This window comes from Amphiura filiformis, chromosome 8 (genome assembly GCF_039555335.1).
Source record: "Amphiura filiformis chromosome 8, Afil_fr2py, whole genome shotgun sequence".
NCBI classification, from domain to species: Eukaryota; Metazoa; Echinodermata; class Ophiuroidea; order Amphilepidida; family Amphiuridae; genus Amphiura; species Amphiura filiformis.
This window is the reverse complement of record NC_092635.1, coordinates 44,372,967-44,392,429: the sequence shown is the minus strand read 5'-3', so window position 1 is coordinate 44,392,429 and position 19,463 is coordinate 44,372,967. Positions and strand designations below refer to the sequence as shown.

General features: G+C 43.8%; 1 protein-coding gene across 1 annotated transcript in view; it reads left to right on the top strand.

The window, feature by feature from the left end:
* LOC140159570 (unconventional myosin-IXb-like) overlaps positions 1 to 19,463 on the top strand; it is a 152,133-nt gene that overhangs the window by 23,887 nt on the left and 108,783 nt on the right. The gene's annotated exons all lie outside the window — the stretch shown is intronic.

Here is a 19,463-nt window from a genome sequence, read left to right as displayed (position 1 = left end):
TGAAAAATTGGTATATTTATGGGTCTACTTCCAAAATCTCAGCGGCACATCCCTACCAAAACCAAACTTGAGTACCCCCCCAGGGTCATGGGTAAGGCTGGCATTTTCGGTCGGGTAAACGGGTACCCACCCGAGATTACATTACCCGGGTAGGAAATACCCTCCTCCGGGTACTCGAAATTCAAAAAAAAAAAAAAAGAATTTTTTTTTTTTTTTTTTTTTTAAGTTTTTATTTTTCGGTTTGTAGTGTCCCTGGACCTAGACCTAAATGCTAGGATCATTCATGGTTGACCTAAAAAAAAAAAAAAAAAAAAAAAAAAATTTCAAGATATTTTGTTATTTTTAATATGAAAATTGATAATTTGTATTCATGTCATAGTCTATTAATGATTTCAAAATGCATTCAAATTCAATACATTTTGAAATCATTAATAGACTATGACATGAATACAAATTATCAATTTTCATTTAAAAATAACAAAATATCTTGAATTTTTTTTTTTTTTTTTTTTTAGGTCAACCATGAATGATCCTGGCATTTAGGTCTAGGTCCAGAGACATTACAAAACGAAAAAAATAAAAACTTAAAAGTTTTTTACAATTTGGTATTCGGTTACCCGCCCAAAATTATGGCGGTACCCGGGTACAAAATTACCCGAAAATGCCAGGCCTAGTCATGGGTACATGCTCCATACATGTATGACAACTTTGACATAGCTGTTTTAAAATGCAAGTTTGGAGCAACTTGATTTTGTGTTTATTAAAAAGTGACTGACAACAGTGATAATCTCTTTACCAAATTACAGACTGTGTAGACAAGCAGTGAACTTGTAAATTGGCCTTGCAATCTAGATTGCCTCAACAGGAAATTCTTTGCAACTTTGCACTGTTGATAGGTTTGGGTCATTGCATATTTTGTCACCTTGCCAAACACCAATAATTTGATGAATGTGACCATCCACTGCTAATGGGTTGTGTAAATGTCGGCAGAGCTTGTTTTGAGATTTGGTCCATTGAACATCGCAAAAAACAATAGAAAACAAAGGATTTCTGAACTCAAGTTTCATAGTGTAGGCCTATATATTTAAAGTACACATGTGTGACCAGAGATTTCCAAAATATACATGTATCCTAAATGCAATTTGTCAACAATTTTTACCTCTCAAAACAGAATTGTAGGCCTTTCTGAATGTACTTGGTCTATTAAGTAATATTGGGCAACATAATGTAGTCCAGCGGTAAGGCCTTTTCCTGCCAGGTGGGAATCCCGAGTTTAAAACTGAGCAGGATAATTATTTGGTTTGTTTCTATCCATTTTTAACCCAAAATTGTTCATTTCATATATATTTTGTGCCCTTTTTCTGGAACGGTAATGCATGGGTGTGAATAAGAGCCAAAAATGCATTTTGGGGAAAAATATTACATTCAACATCCAAGCAGTGTTGCTGTCTCATGTCTGTTTATTTGCTGTTGCCACATTGAATGACATTGGCCACCATTGTCTGGGTTTAGGACTGGGGTTAGGATTTGAGGACATTGAGGTAGAATTAAGAGAGATACGGATTAGGAAAAATGTTTAGGATGGTGACCACTAGTCTAATGTTGCTCTGTAAATGTTCAGTATAAATAAGTTACTTTTAAAAGTCATATTTAATTTTGATCAAGTTCAACCCCATTGTACTTGATCAGTATGTGTGTAGTTCATGGCAATTCTACTGAACTACTTCCCTTCATGTGGAAATTGAATGTAGTAAAAAAACAGGTGTGTGCATGTGTTGTTATAAACACTATGGACCACACTGTCCTTATCCCAATGGCATAGTTCAATAACCTCAAAAACAATAAAGAGTGCTAAATTTGACCTCAACTTGCAGAGTATGAGTTTCTGTACTCAAATTTTCAAAGGTCATTCAATGAATGTACAAGTGTATTGGGGTTAAAGAACTGTGCCCTGATAGATGAATATGTTGTGGATCCTAGTCAAACTTTCCCTGCCTGCTAGCTGTTCTTTCTTGTTGTATAAAATAGAATCACAAATCCCTGATACCTCCAAATAAGGAAAATGGGTTCCTAAAGGTAGAGTTCAAGGGTGAGGAATGATCAAACAAAGCTAACATAATCCTGTTTTGCATGGTGTCATTGTGCTACTGGAAAGTTTCAACATTGCCAGATCTATCATCATGCTAAACTAAAATATACAACTGGGGGGTAAGGAAAATTTTGAATCCCGGGTCCTTTGGCATTCAGACCTCAAATTTTAAAAGCTGTATAAATACAGTGCGCAAAAAGATTAAGGTATCTGTTAAGTTCATGTGTATCCTAAACAAAGAATTATGTGAAAATTAAAACAAGTAACCAATTTTACTCTTTAGCTCTGATTTAAGTCCTCATTTGTTGAAATTGGTTGAGAATTAAAGCAACGATGATCTAATACCTTAAAGGAAGGAACAAAATCAAAAGTTGTCCAATGAAATCAAGATGCTAGTTTTATTGTGCTATCAATTGAAAGCATGGCGCTAGTTCTCTTGTTCGCGTACACTTTGTGTACAAATCAATAGGGCATGCAATGGAGCAAACTGCAACTTTTGAATTTGCATCTTCCTTGGGTTTTTGGATCATTGTGTGTGTCTTTATTTCTTAAATGATTTCTACAAATGAAGTCTATGTGTAAAAGATGCAGCTGTTGGCTGCTTGTTCCAATTATGACATATCTGTCTTTGTTTAGGATATACAGAGGAGAACATAACTGGTACCTTAATTTTTTTGAGCACTGTACATTGATTGCATTGCAATTTGCACAAATTTGCAACATTGTTATACAACTTTGAAAATGGGATGTAAAATTGTGATACAACTTTTAGAAACATTACATTCTGTTGTACCTCATTCCCATTTTCAAATGACATTAGGGAGCGATCGTTATTTACGACAGGGGGAATGGGCGTTTTGAGGGGGGGATCCGAAATTTTTTGGGTCTTGAGGGGGGGAACGCGAAATTTTTCGTTGAACCAGGAGGGGGGAATGTTAAGTTTTAAATGGAGAAATTCGGGAAAACAAGGGGGGGAATCCGAAAATTTTGAGCGGACGCGAGGGGGGAACACGAATTTTTTTGTCGATATTTTTTCCAAAACGCCCATTACCCCCTGCCATAAATAACGATCGGTCCCTTACACTGTCTTAAAAAGTACAAAGTATAAATAGTAGGCCTACACAATTGGATAATTACAATCATGCAAAAAGTAGAAATTAAAAAACAAAATTTAAGGGTGTTGCTGTGAGCAAATCACACTTTTTTATGTAAGTTATAAATATGGATGGATGCTAGAGCTTTTCTTAAAGTGTCCATGGTTTCCACTCAAGTGTCAGTAGTGACATCAGTGACCGCCAGTGTTCATCCCCTTTATGCTATAGTGTTACTGTGTTCCCACCATTTTGGCTATTTATATGCAACCTTGGCTCATTGTCTAATTAAAAAGAGATAATCTTCTCATTATGGGTCAATTAAGATTGCTGAGGATGTTACTAATTTTAACCATTTTGAACTTGGAAGCCTTTCTAAAGGCTTAGGCCTAGTATAATATGTGACCATCCACCACAACTGTACTGTAATGTTGATAAGCCTATGTGACCGTCCACAACAACTGTACTGTAATGTGGATGTTTTCACTGTTTGAGATCACAGTGGTTTCAGATAAATATTGGACAGGCAAATTCTCCTCAAAATTAGCCTTTACTATGATTTTTTTTACATGTCCCTGAACATTGCCTTTTTGCAGAATTGAGAAATCCTATGTTTTTTGTTGTTTTTTGATGGACCACAGATCTGGATGGACCATTATTATTAAAATGTCATTGTTGTTGAAGATGATTTTAAATCAATGAACCATGATCGCAATTTAGTGCATAAAGTCACAGAATGCCTGCATTTTGTCATTTTAACATGATAGTAAATTAATCAGGAAATTAACGACATAATGACGAAAAAAAAAATACTTGTGTGACCTGGGTAGGGCCTATAGGCCCTATATAATATATCAGATTGATTTTGAATACCAATCCATAAAATACAAAGGCAATTAAGTAAATAACATAAACACATTGTGATAATTCAAGGACCATTTGTAACCAAAATCATTTCATAGATAAATACGATAAAGGCCAATTTCGGAAGAATTATCAGCCCAATCGTCTAAACATTCCCAATCCAAATTGCAAGTTTATCAGCGTTGATTGGGTTATGATAGGAGAACCTAGCAACTCAAGGATTCACAGACAGTCTACCTGATAATATTGATACCTTTGATGTTTGTTTTGTCAATATAAATCCAGCAGTCTCGCTTTTTATAGTACATGCCAGGAGTACATGTACCGTATCAACGCAAGTGTAGTCCCACCTTCGAGTATAAAAGTCCCACCCCTAATTTTTTGAAAAATTTCAGAAATTGTAAAAAAAATATTTAGGCCTATTTATTTTTGTTTGAAGTGTCAAAAGACTTGGAGCTTTTTTTAAAATTCAAGTATAGTCCCATCCCCCAATTTTGATAATTGTTCACCTATAAAAGAGGTGGGACTATACTCGAGTCAGTACAGTACATTTTGTAAGGTTGTTAAGTAGCTGATTATTTTTATGCCTCCACCGCCAGGCATACTGTTTTTCACAATGTCCGAGCTTCCGGGGTCATCAGGGTGGAGGCATCCCATTCGACGCCTTGCGTTGAAAACCGTGACGTTTCTAGTTTCTGAAAAAATTTGACGAAAATCAGATTTTTTTTCTCAAAACACCATAAAAAATACCAGGTCGGGAATAAAAAGAAAAAAACACCAGATTCCGCATTTGTGTTCAAACCACTCGTGCGCTTTGAGACAAAACCTTTTTTTTTGGCCTTACATTATATATATTTTTTATATGTATTTCAAAAGTGGAAATAAAAAAAGATAAGAAGGAAAACGTAGAAGGCAAGGAATAAAAGAGAATAAGATCATGTGCATGATGTGCTGACAATGCATCATAACTCAATCATAACTCTATCATAACTGCCAATTCTGTGTAAATATATGAGCCTAGCATTTTATATTTAGATATGTATTTAGATAACATATCTAGGGACAAGGAACGTGGGGAAATTGACGAGTCAAGGAGGTCACAGCTCAGAGTTTGTGTTTTCTTTTCACACCTACAGAACAAATTTATCCAGGTATAGTCTTGACAGTTCAGCAATATGCATGAAGAATGTTATTGCAGTACAAAATGTCAAGAAGTGGGTGTTTATTTTTTTTTTGCAAGCATGGTACTTTTCATGGTTTGTAATTTTAAAGAGCTTCCTGAAGCATTGTTCAAATTATCACAGATCATGATCAATAGGCAAAGCGGGGATATAGGGCATATAAAAATCTTGATCCTCTTCCTTTGATTAACCCTAACACCAGTAAAAACCACAAAATACCACGATGAAAAATTCATAACATGCATGCATCCCAGGGTCTGCGATGACGCAATCACCCGAAGTGTGATATGATCACGGAATTGCTGGCGGGCAGCAATAACCCGAGCAGCTACCGGTCGCGTTCGTTAAGCTTGGCATGCGAGGGGTCAAAGGTTCGAATCCCGGGGTGCCAAGTCAAAATTCTTCTTCTTCTTGAAAAATCGGATCTTCTCTGACTTCCGATACCAAAAAGCATGGGTCAGTGTTAGGGTTAAAATACATGTATTTTTCCAGATTAGAGTGTCCTTTACCCCTAACACCAGTAAAAACCACAAAATACCACGATGAAAAATTCATAACAGGCATGCATCCCAGGGTCTGCGATGCCGCAATCACCCGAAGTGTGATATGATCACGGAATTGCTGGCCGGGCAGCAATAACCCGAGCAGCTACCGGTCCGCGTTCGTTCGCTTGGCATGCGAGGGGTCAAAGGTTCGAATCCGGGGTGCCAAGTCAAAATTCTTCTTCTTCTTGAAAAATCGGATCTTCTCTGACTTCCGATACCAAAAAGCATGGGTCAGTGTTAGGGTTAATGTCTATTTTTAATTTTCATTATTAGTGCATGTGTTTGTTTATTGACAGAAAAGAGGACCACAGATTTATATAAGACAAGAAAATAGACTTTATAGGCTTATGACCAACAGTTGCCCAGCATAAACTGCTCAGCATCATTCAGGGAGGCAGCTCTGTACAGGCACAATACCCTCATCAGCCTAATCCAAAATAACCATTGCAGCCATATCAGCTCCCTAAGTTTTTGTTTGGGGAAATCAAGACAATTTACTTCTAATGTTGTCCAGGAGAGATGCTTTGTGCGCACCCCCTACCCCAGGTGCAAGGAACTGGAACCATCTATAAAGGTCCAATATGGACTCCTTTGGATGTCAATTAAAGATTTTAATAAATGTTGCTCATCTTTATAAACCACCTCTATCATGATTGAGCTAACTTGATGGCAGAAACGCAAGAGTCAGCAGCATTGATTGATGCCTCTTCAACCCAGAGATAATTCCTACCCATCTTTCAACTTATTTATACTGCTTGAGACAACCGTTATCATGGTTGTCAATGAAAAGGATGTAATACTTTAATAACCAGCCTGATCAGAAGATGACACTTACAAAATGTAATAAAAATTTGAAGCTGTTGTATTCTGAGCTCGATTTATACTAGTAATGGAAGTGTTTAGATCTGACAGGACTGGTAGTGACACTCTAATTCTGTATCGATCCTCTTGAAGCACATACTGGTTTGAGAACTAAATATTTTACTGTACTGTCAAACTATTTTAATAAATTGTACCCAATTTTAATAAACTGACTCTCATGATGGAGTGTCTGGCAGGGTTGGTGCTAACTCCCATTTCCGCAACTGGGACGCATAGTATATTGACGACTGGCAGGGACATATTTTATTTAGCTTAAGCATATTGAATGTGGTGTAGCGCCCCTTTGCGGCCTAGCCCTAGAATTTAGTAATACTCAAAACCTGATCCAGTCAGTGTCATCATGTGAAAACAGTGCTCATCATTCAAATGTACATTTTATGTTTATGCCAGCTAGTACCTTTTAAAACTCTAACACCATTAGACCATACAAAACAATACAGCATGAAGCAACTGCAAGCGCTAATCCCATACAGTATATATCCCGTGTAATCCGATTGCGCATTCATCCAAACACACAGTCACGAAAAATGTTGAATGGGCCAGCTACACACTCGTGATGTATTATCCCAGTTCGTCTGCTCGATGCGTGACGGACCCAAGAAAGCAACTTTTCTCTTCATCTTCTTTCTTCCTTCCTAAATTTTCTTTCCTCCCACTCGCCAAAAAACACCTGGGCCATTAGGAATGATGAACGTTTGCAATTTGAAGCTGTCCCTATGAAATTCATTCTGACCCACTTTGCCAAAAGCACCAGAAGAAGGTGAAATCACAGGGTATGTAGTTTGTTTACAATACAATACAATACAATACAATACAATACAATGTAAAAGAGGACAGGGGGAGTGAAAAATTAATTATTCATTAGCACCAGTCAAGAAATCAATTTTAATTGATGCTACTGAACAATGTACTTCATTGAGCAGTTCAAATCTATTATTGAAATTTCACAGACCATATAATAATAATACTGAGTATGTCATTAGCATAGCTTAGAATATGTTTGTATGGTAATTGATGCGTAATGACGATCATTATTTGAAGTAGGAATATTCGTGTTCCGGTTGTTATGTAAAAGGCTAAATTAGGAGGCAAAAAGCTTTTAGAGCCACAGGCAATAATAATAATGGGGAATATATGCATGAATGTATAGTAGTTTATTACTACTACATGTATTTGCAGTTTTAATTTGATAAAGAAAGGGAGTATGCATTTATGTTTGCATGATGAGTGGCATACACATGAAATGCCTAGTTTAGTTATTCTGGTAGAAGTGTGGTGTTTATAAATGTATATTTATTTTCTGAACCTCCTAAATTTGAAGTATACAGGTACATCTTATTAAAAAAAAAAATTGATAATTGATTTTGTGAGCCTGTATGTAAACTTAACCCTAAGCTCTTTGTGCCTTTTGTCAAATGGAAAGGAGAGAAGGAAGGAATAAAGAGAGAAGTATAGAAATTGTTTGTTTCCCTCAGGATTTGAACCCCAGACCCTCTCCATGCGAAGCACTTGATTGCGAGTGTTTCGCTGGCCTTGCCATTTGAACCGTGCATCTGACTTTGGGTGATTGCATCATCACATCACCTGGGATGCATACTGTGTACTTATTCAAAAAAGAGTAATTACATTTACATTGTGCCTCTTGTCTTTATTCAATCGAGGTGCAAAATAAGTGCATTTTCTAGGGTCTGCGCTTCTGTACATGGGAAACAGATTGATTAAAGGCAAGCAAACAAAATATACATTTAGGAAAGCAGCAATCATATTAGACAAAATATTTTTACAAAATGTCACAATGGTGTGAAGCAATTTGCCGGTGTGTGTTAATTTGACTAAACCAGTTGTCAAATTAGCCGCTTTTGGGTTATGGTTGTGTTGCATGACCTTTACAAAGCTGCTCTGTTTTCTAGCATAATTGCTTTAGCTCAGGTGGACGGATTTAATCGGTTTGAAAAGTTGTGACTTCCGCATATAGGAAGAAAAGAGGCTCCAGGTTGTTTTAGATGATAAACAAAAGAACTTGAGGAGCCAATGTATCACCGGTTTGTGATTCGTTGTATGAAGTGGCAATTTATCCTTCTGGTGCAATTACATTGTACTAGTTTGCGATAAGTTGAAACATTGTTCATCCTGAATTGGGTTAAAATAATCATATTTTCAGTTCCTGACATGAATATTTTCCCTCTTCTGAAATAGATATGTATAATCCTAATGAATATATACATTTTGTTTGTTTGTGTTGTTTTAATTTGTCACCTGGTTCCTCAATTTGTTTAAAAATATATGATTATTGATTATTATGAATAATTTGAAGAGAATGAATGGCACTTGCTATCTTACAATGTAGAATTGGTGCACTTCCACAGCAGCATCCATTTGACTTGCCTAAGTAAGATCTGGAGGAAGAGGCTAAAGTTTGTGGAGAGTTACTTGTAGACATATGTAAGGGTGTAAATCTGTAGGCTGTCTTGTACTGTTTCCAACAACTAGAACATCCCAATCTGTTCAGGAGAAACAAGCTATTCCAGTGCAACCCATACACCCCATATGGAAGACATGACCTTAATCTTCCACACATGGAGTGTGAATTTCAAATGTGATTACCTGAATGGGTGATTTCCCTGGTGATTTCATTTAAAATCTACACCCCTTGTGTGGGAGATGAAGGTAATATCTTCCATAGGGGGTGTATGGATTTCAACTGGAATAGCCCAAGAGGTAAAACATTTTGGGTTCATCCAAGATGCGAGATGGAGCCAACTCATCTATTGTGACTCAAAAGTCAAGTCTATGCTTACGCTTCATCTGCAAATGAAGAGACGGAGAGAGAGCAAAGGAAAACAAGAGCCTGCTATCTTCCCTCATCCATGCCATTGCAGCGCATCATCCATCCAGAAACTGAATGGAAATGACCCCATTCACCCTTCTCCTTGCATCTGCACTATGAGCCGAAATAGCCTCATCTCCAATGGCATAGTTCAATTACTTTGAGATAACAATCAAAGCTCACAAGTTGACCTCAAGTTGTTGACTATGAGTTATTGTACCCACGCACATACATGTAGAGGTCATTTTATGAGTGGTCAAGTACATTGGAGTTGAAGAACTCTGTCTCAGTAGATGACGTTGTTTGATAACCAAGTACGTCTTTAAAGATTCAAACCATGCAGATGAGTACGTCTTCTGGACATCACATCATCTCTCCACGGCACACATCTTGACTTCTCCGGTATTTTTGGCAGCATAAATAATACTAGGTCAGTTTTCAAGATGTAAAAATGTGTTGAGGTCAGTGAACTGTTGCTTTGAGGAAGAGATACTTCAAACCTAATTGCAATTCAATACATTTCAAACAAGTGAAGAAAATTACATTTGTTTAACAGAATTGGACTGGTTTTCGAATATGAAATTTTGATATTCTGTTTGTTTTGATGAGTCATAATATAAAGTTAGCAAAGAATGCATAATAAGATGTAATTTTCTCTCTTATTTTGCAGATAAAATTGTGAAACAAGTGATGTACGGCTTGTGGTCGGTAAAACCGTCCGTTGATTTTCAACAACACATCTGTTAGCCATTTGCGAAAGCCCTAGAATATGATATGTCAACATTACTTGAATTGTTTGGGTTGTTTCTTCTTTCCCTTCACTATCCCTTACTATCACTGCATTGATCGTTACCTGGGGTTATAGAGAGCTAAACTACCAGTAAACAGTATCAACGTTTATAAAATGGTTACACACTCAATTGGAGAAATTAGTTGTTGTCGTTATATTGGTGATAATTTGATACAAGTTTGTTTTAGGATGTTTATTAGGGATTTACAAACATATTACTGATTGGGATGACACAAAATGTCTTACAGTACCAGTTTACTCCTTATACATGGGATCGTAACTTGGCAAGTTACTTGGGTTGTATACAAGCCTTGGAAGTAGTTCAGTTTCCAAACATGCCGATTATACTTAGTGTAGTAACTAGTAAACTGTGTCAGTGGAAGTTGATTTGTTTGCTAGGAAATAGGACTTATAATCAATAATTAAATGTTTCCTGAAGTTCATATCGTCAAATATTATCTGGCATGGTTTTCGCTAACATTATTACATTAATTGGGATATTAGTGGTTGACTGGTTGATGCACTTTGTCAGATTGCAAATATGAATATGGAGTGGTCCAGATTTTCACATGTTGGGCTATTCCAGTTGATATCCATACACCCCCTATGGAAGACAATGATCTTTTAAGATCTACACTCCCTGTGTAGATTTCAAATAGTCACCTATTCAGATAACCCCATTTGAAATTCACACTCCCTGTGTGGAAGATTAGCTATTGTTTTCCATAGGAGGTGTATGTATTTCAACTGGACTAGCCCAAATTTGTAGTCAGTCAGCCCAGGTGGGGGGTACTCAATACAAATGACCATACGGGACGCGTGCATAAACATGGGTAGCATTTTCAGCCTTCTGGTATATCAATGACCCCTTTTTCAAAGCCTATTTTGGTATATGAATGGGTCCTTTTTTCAAAATTTTCTCAATTTTTTCGGAAAACAGCCCAATTTTTCCTTAATCTAGCCAAAATTTTCAAAATTTTCCCAACATTTTGGGAAAATTTGTAATTTATAAACTAAGACAATTGTGGGTAAATTCGGCCGAAAATTTTGACTTTTAGTATATCAATGGGTCCAAATTTCTTGACAAATTGGTATATTTATGGGTCTACTTCCAAAATCTCAGCGGCACATCCCTACCAAAACCAAACTTGAGTACCCCCCTTAACCCCCCCCCCCCCGGGTCTGAGTCAGTGGCAAATGGAGGAGTGAAAATCAGGCTCATTGCAAGTTATGCTACAGGTGCGGTGATTTGATTGATTTTGCTTTGAAAGTGCAGGAGGGGGACATCCGCATCCTAATACTTAGTATACTACAGCGACAAAGCCCAAAAATGGGGCTCGGTTCTGTCCACATCCCTGCGCCCACACCAAATTAGAAATCTTTGTGACATGTACGCCTGGTTGAGTGAACGTTTCAAGATTAGACCCCAGATTCTTATACGCGTAAGTCAAGATATTAGTTATGTCAGCAATATGATTTAATTAATCAATTAGCTGACTAACAAGGAAATAGTTTGCACTTGAAAGCAAACAGATGAATGATAATGATTGACATGGCAATCATAATAAGAAATCCTTTTAAAAGGGACTGACCGTGGGGCAGTACTAACTGTTCGATGATGAACCTAAATTTCTAAATTGTAGAGGACGAGGACCTGCTTGTGATGTCAGAGCCTGGGGTCAGAGCATGCATATTTATTGGACTCAGTACACCGGTCGATCTTACCGTTCCGATGTTGATTAAGATACTTCTTGCATCGATCCCGAGATGCGGAAAAAACCAATAGTCATTTTGTCCCACATAAATGAATAAATAACAAAACCCCCGATCCCCGGTGGACTCACCCAAAAGGTGACGCCACACCATATGATCATCCTTATCCTCCTTGGTCTCCGACTGACACAGGCGTGCCTATCGATTGTTCATAGCACTGTGTATCAATTTCTCGACCAAAGCGAGATATACTGGTTGTAGTTTCACACCTTAGGTAAAACCAAACCGGTATTGTTCGGCTGAGGATAGTTTTGACGGCATTTTCTGGCCAAAAAAGTGACAAAAACGATCCAAAACTTAGCTACATATCGTGCCTCCGTTTGTATACGGGACACACGAGCAATTCAAAATGGCCGCTCGTTGACGCCATTCATTTTGTTTCCCACGTAAAACAACCATTGCAGCCTGTAAGTTACAATAGATGTTTGTACATACACATTGTATTTTCATGTACGGTAGGTTATTGTTGCTATGTTAGGGTGATTACTCTATCGTTATGTCTTCATTACCGTCCAATAAAGACGAGTTAATCAGATATTCATACGGTGGGGATTGGTAGGGACCCGCCTGACATTTTAGTAATAAAGTTAGCCAGTCCTTACTTTACCACTAACGTTAGCGACCAGCCTCCGTGCTCAGGTTTGCTTACTGGGCTTGAGTCGCGTGTTGGGGGGGTAGTGCCCCCTCCCTTTCTCCTCGCCGCCTCGGCCCTGTCGGCTTGCCCTTCCCTGGTGACGGAGCGGGACCCACACCCGCTCTGTTTCACCCACAGGGAGTGCTCACGATCTTCTAGATGTCTTTCTTTTGCTTAGGACTCTCCGAGTTCCAGCTTGACGATTGGGATAGGCTCCGTCATCGCCATAAGACGAAGAAGAAATCTACCAAGGGCACTGGTAAGGTCGATACGGTGGATTCTGCTGTGACAGCCCCTATGGGTCATGGCAGGTCTGCTTAAGGGGGCTCCGGTCCCCGGACAAGCAGGCGGTTCCTTCGGGGACTGCTAGCGCGTCAAAGGCTCAGCAGCCAGCGAAAGCACTGACTATACGTCGGAGCAAAGTAGCAGGCAGCAGAGCGGTAACCACCAGCGAAAACCCAGCGGGTTTTGCAGCAGGAGGATACCAGTCGATACGGTAGATTCTGCTGTGACAGCCCCTATGGGTCATGGCAGGTCTGCTTAAGGGGCTCCGGTCCCCGGACAAGCAGGCGGTTCCTTCGGGGACTGCTAGCGCGCCCAAAGCCTCAGCAGCCAGCGAAAGCACTGCCTATACGCCGGAGCAAAGTAGCAGGCAGCAGAGCGGTAACCACCAGCGAAAACCCTAGCGGGTTTTGTAGCAGGAGGATACCAGCCCTCTAGCGAAAATCCTCACGGGTTTTTTGCAGGAGGACACCCGTCTGTTGCAGGCATGTCTCACGGGCTCAAACAGCCACAGTAGTAGCCAGCGACGGGCAGCATGCAAGGGTACCCGGGCTTGCCTGGGTTGAACCCTAGCATGCATGGGTTCAGCAGAGACGATACCGCGGCTAACGCTGTGGGTGTAGTCTTAGCAGAACCAACTGGGGTTGTCACACGGCAGCGTTCCATGGCGGGACCGCCGAGTGATACCCTGGGCCCTAGAATAGCTGCTGGCTGTCCACAGGGACTGGCTGGCGATTATTCAGGGGTTGGGCTCGCAGTCTCTCACGGGACAGCGACCCAGGTGCATTCGGTGGCAGCTACAAAGACGAGCTACGGCTTGACTTCAGTGGTAGCCGCTATGCACCGCCCATAGCTGCCGTGAGTGGTCCGCCACACACAGCGACCTTGGGCGAAGCTCTAGAGGGTACAGTAAGTAGCTTGAACAGCCTAGCTGATCAACAACCCACTTATGTCCTCGAGAGCCAGCGGAGCGTGGGTGATCCATTACCGTCAATGGGTCAATTACCCTCTCTTGATCGATCACTGTCAAATCAACAGGGCATAGCTCCATTGATTGACGCTGCCTATTCAGGTGGCGAGGTGATTGATCGGGGTATGCTGCGCTCAGCTACCCGTGGTACTAGGCAAGCTCCCTCAGCCAAGGGACAGCCGGTATAGCGGGTACCCATACACACGGCTTGATCCACTTGCGGGGAACGCAGTGAGGCATGGGTACAGTGGTACACAGCCGGAGCCCTCACGGGCACCTACGCTAGTACCGCGCCGGTACCACGCCAACACACAGCTTGATCCCCCAAACAGGGAACGCAGTGTGGCGAGGGTACAGCGGTCCACAGTTGGGAACCCTCACGGGTACCCACGCTGATACCGCACCGGTACCGCAGCACCGCCTTAGTCGCCACAGTCTCTGTGGCAACAAGGGGAGGCGGTGCTGGTACTGCAGTACCATGGGGTTACCCTGGTGGCGGGCCCGTTCAGGGTCAGCTGCCGGCGGGTATGCCCGTGGTACCCGCCGCAGGGTGTTTCTTCCACGGCCCAGCACCGTGGCAAGTGTCGCCAGCGATGGCCACGCAGTACCAACATCAGCTGTTGACCAGGCCAGCCGGCATGGGGCTAACCCAGATCTTGATCAGGGTAGGCCCCGTGCTGCTAGCGCTAGGACGACGGCTGCGAGAGCATGCGGACCCAGTGGTGCCATGGCGGATACCTCAGGGTCTTGCGGGAGTACTCCCTCTTCTGCTGGCAGGTAGTCGGCGAGCCACACAGTGGTTATGCCTTCTTACCCGCTTTCAGATGCCCGTCCTCAGTTACCGTCATCATCGGAGCATGATCACGGATACTGTGGGCGAGGAAAGGAGTCGGAAGCTGAGTCCGGTAGTGACATCACTACAGTCTCCTTCCCCGCTGCCCGCTGAGGGGAGCAACAACACTGATCTTCCTCCGGACACCCCCTAAGGGGGAGTCCATGGAGGAGGACCAGGGGATCCTTTCAGTAGGATGCTCAGCTGCTGCTTCCTCACAGGGGACGCCTGCACTCTCATTCCCGGCAAACCTCACGGGTAGATATCGTAGGGCTGTCGAGCTCAGTAGAGCTATGACGCTGCGTGCTTGCACGCTTCCTCTGCGTGTAACGCGGGAGGACCACGGGACCTACCTGAGGGGATCCGAGAGGGACCCAGATGTCGTCAAGCGTATCACGCTCAGACAACATCTGAGCTCTTCCGCGAGGTGAGCCTATTAGCGGTGCCAACAGCTAGCCTCAACGAGAGCTCCATGGGCCTAGCCCATAGGGTGTCCACTCAGCGCCGGGGGGAGGGGCCTGCCACTCCAATCGCTCAACGCGATGGAAAGGCAGGGTCCTTTTTCTCTTTGGATGCTTCTGCGCCACGGTGGAGGACCGTGCAAAGAAGCTACCAACGGGAGCACTCTGAAGAGGTCGGAAACTGCCCTTACCATGGGTAGGAGCTCCGACTTCAGCAGGCCGTGCACCACCAACAGTACCCGAGCCCACTACCTCTGCAGCACCCATTTCTGGGAGGCGCAAGGGTAGCACAGGAACAGCTGGCAAGCCAAGCGCTCTTCCAAGGGAAGCTAAGCAGAGCATTCCTGGGGGGCTCAGCGGTTTTTCCACAGGGGGATCTCCCAGTGGACGACCGCTTATGGCTTTCACCCAGAGGTGGGAAACCATCTCTCTGAGCGCCTGGGTATGGTCAGTGGTGAGTGGGGGTTACAGACTGGCAACCCAGTCTCCCCACATTCGTCTGCACATTTCAGAGGTCCACAGTAGTGCCGTCAGACGGCCCCCAGCGTCGGGCACTACTGACAGGGATCACACAGCTTCTCACGAAGCGGGCGATTGTCCGGTCTACCCCCGTTCTACGGGTGATCTTGGAGCCATTGGCTCCAAGGAAGACGGCGACGGGGCCCCATCCGGAACCGCAGGCTGTTGAACACGTTCTTCAGGCCCAAGAGGTTCAGAATGGGGACTCTCGCCTCGGTGCTAGCCTGCCCCATCAGGGGCATGGGAACAGCATCGCTAGATCTCTCGGACGCCTATCTGCATATGCCAATCGCCTCTCAAGATCGGAGGCATCTGCGCTTCTAGGTACAGGATCAAAATTACCAGTTTTGATACCGCCATCCGCCTGTCCATCTCTCCCAGGGTGTTTAACACTCTTGGTCAGAGCGGTGGCAGCGCACCTGAAGCACAGGGGTGTCAACATCAGTTGCTACCTGGACGTTTGGCTCATATACGGACGCACTCCACTGAAGACTACGGGTCTCATGGGGTTGATAGTCCGTAGGGTGCGGGACCCTGGATTTTTTTTGATCAGCTCAAAAAAGTCCAGCGTGGTCCCGACGCAGACACCACTATTTGTAGGGGCCCAGATCACCCTCACGGAGGGGTTCAAGCGGTGCTCTCACCCGAGCGGGTGCGAACATGGTGCGGTGTGCCTGACTCTTGGCCGAGTCTCGGGCAAAACCCGCTGTGGCATGGATGAAGGTGGTAGGCCTAATGGCCAGTATGGTAGACCTCGTACTGTACTGCCGTTTCTACGTTAGGCTTACCCAACTACACCTTCTAGCCTGCTTGCAGGCCCAGTCGTCACCCAATATCCCTCGCGGTTCCGCTGTCGGAGATCGCGCGAGAGGAACTCTGGTGGTGGACCCATCAGCCCAATTTGACCCAGGGTGTCAGGTTTCCTGCACCCCCGGTATGTCACGTAGTGACGACCATAGCGTCAAAACGGGCTGGGGGGTCCACATCCACGGAGACTCCGTCTCGGGCCTATGGGGGCCATAGAGACAGAGTTTCACATCAACCTCCATCGCTCACGAGGAGGTGATCGTGGAATCACATACCGTTGTCCTGACGGATAACACAGCCGTGGTAGCCTACCCCAACAGACAAGGGGACTCCGGGCCACCACGATTGAGCCTGCATGCACGACACCTGATAGGGTGGTGCAAGTTCAGGCAGATTACGATGAGAGCGATACACATCGCGGGCGTCCACCAGCATCCTCGCGCACAATCTGTCACGAGGAAGGGTGTCGGGACCAGCAGAATGGTCCCTTGCTCCGCAGGTCGCTCAGGCGATTTTCAAGGGATGTACCACCCCTCGAAAGATCTGTTCGCATCTCATCGCAATCATCCACTGCCGGTGTACTGCTCAAGGGTCGCGGACCCCCAAGCATTCACCGTGGACGCTCTGTCCATAGACTGGGGAGGGATGACAGCTTATGCAGTCCCTCCGATCTCACTACTCATGAGGGTGGTGGCCAAGATCGGGTGGGAAGACTGCATTGTCATTCTGCTAGCGGCAAGGCCGCTGGCACTCCCCGAGGTACCAGATCTACTCCGGATGCCCGGAGCGGAGGTACCCAGTCTATCACTAGAGCACCTGCAGTTAGCTGCATGGCCCTTACCAGGGAACACGCAGCGGAGGGATACTTTTCATCAGAAGCTGTTTTCTCATCGCCGGGGCTAGACGGAAGTCTACCCTCCGTGCACGTATAGCCAGAGTCTGGCTCCATACTACGCTTGGTGCAATGAGACAAATAGCTCTCCCGCTAGAGCCTCTGTGCTGCTAGTTCCGGAGTTTCTGACAGAAAAGTTCCAAGCAAGACTTCAGCGGGCCACTGGGGCCAGCTATAAGTCAGCTGTCCTCTCCATTCACCGAGGTTTCGAGACGGGTCGACTATCATAGCCGATGGTTACCTTATTAGCGTACACCTCGACGGTATGTTCAACGAAAATGTCTACCAAAAAGGAAAGTGATCCTCCTAAGGGATCCCAACACAGTCTTAGATTACTTTAAGGGTCACCCTTTTGACCTTCCGTCAAAAGCGACGCTTAAATACGTAACTCTCAAGATGGCTTTCCGGTTTGGCGTTGGCTTGGACGGCGGTGCTGAGTTGCACACGGTCTCGAGGTTAGCTTCCGTGTTCACAAACACTGGAGCGACACTGTTTCGGGCGCTCTGTTCTCGTGACTACTGAACGGCGCGGTGCATACCGACATTCGTCCCTCTCCAATCCCCAGGGTTGGGCAAGGTTCGGCTGAAGCCAAAGATAGGCTGGGGTGTCCGATAAGGCGCTGCAGCACTATTTCTTCCGAACACAGCCTTGCGAGGGACTCACGACCGCATTCATCACCCTTACAGAGCCTTTCGGTCCAGCCGCTGTCGCAATGGCTGGTCCAGGTGTTGGTGGGGTCCGGGGATCGCGAAGGTTTCGCGCCCCACTCCACCCACTCGACACGAGCTATCTCATCATCTTGGGTATACCGTTCGGTTGTCCCTTGAGGAGATCTAGCAGGCGGTGTCCCGGAAGCCACCTTCGCCCTTCTCTACGATACTTCCGTTTACGTTAGTAATCAGAGACGGGGCGGGAGGTTTACCGGGACATGGTTCGGGCGATCATAATACGGTGGTGTACGGGTACCAGGTTTCAGACTATACAGAATACTCAGCATGGTAAGAACCAGTGTCGCTATTCTTAACCACCAAACTTATTAAGTAAGGAGGTTTATGTCTGTGATCGCGTGGTCTTTTTTGTTTCCCGACCGTTGGGGAAAATATTTTCTGACCTCGCGAAAACCATCGTTACCGCTCCCGATCCCTGATCAGATGCTGACCAATCTTGTACCTCCATCCGTCGGTTACTTGCTAGATCGATCTTTCAGATGTTGATGCAAGAAGTATCTTAATCAACATCGGAAACGGTAAGATCGACCGGTGTACTGAGTCTAGTCCCAAACAAAAATGTTTGGTAGACTCATAACCGGTGCGATCTTACCTTTCCGATGTTGATTATCCCGGACCCCGGCCACCCCCTACCAGTTTGGTCCGAGTAGGGGATCCCAAGTCGGATAAGGGATGATCATATGGTGTGACGTCACCTTTTGGGTGAGTCCACCGGGGATCGGGGTTTTGTTATTTATTCATTTATGTGGGACAAAATGACTATTGGTTTTTTTCCGCATCTCGGGATCGATGCAAGAAGTATCTTAATCAACATCGGAAAGGTAAGATCGCACCGGTTATGAGTCTACCAAACATTTTTGTTTGGGACTATTTTTTGGTTGTTTAATTATTGTTTTATTAATATTGTAACAGTGAATTATCCTATAGTGAGTGATACATATGATTCAAATCCATGCTTAAGTTGTGCTTAAGCTGTGGTTTATATTCCATGCCTAACCCTAACGCCCTAAGGGCTTTTTGGCGACAGGAAGGAAAGAAGGAAAGAATAAAGAGAGAAAAGAAGGAAAGAAGTTGTTTGCTCTGGGTGGATTCGAACCCGAGACCCCTCGCATGCCAAGCACTCGGTCGGCGACACTTTGCCACGGTCTTGGGCTTCGCTGGCCAGCTTAAACTGCGTGCCTATATATCACTTAGGCGATTACGCCATCACACCACGTGGGATGCATGCACCTAACAGCGCATATATCAAGTAGTATTTTGTAGTATTCAGGCGGGTTAGGGTTAAGGAAGCCTATA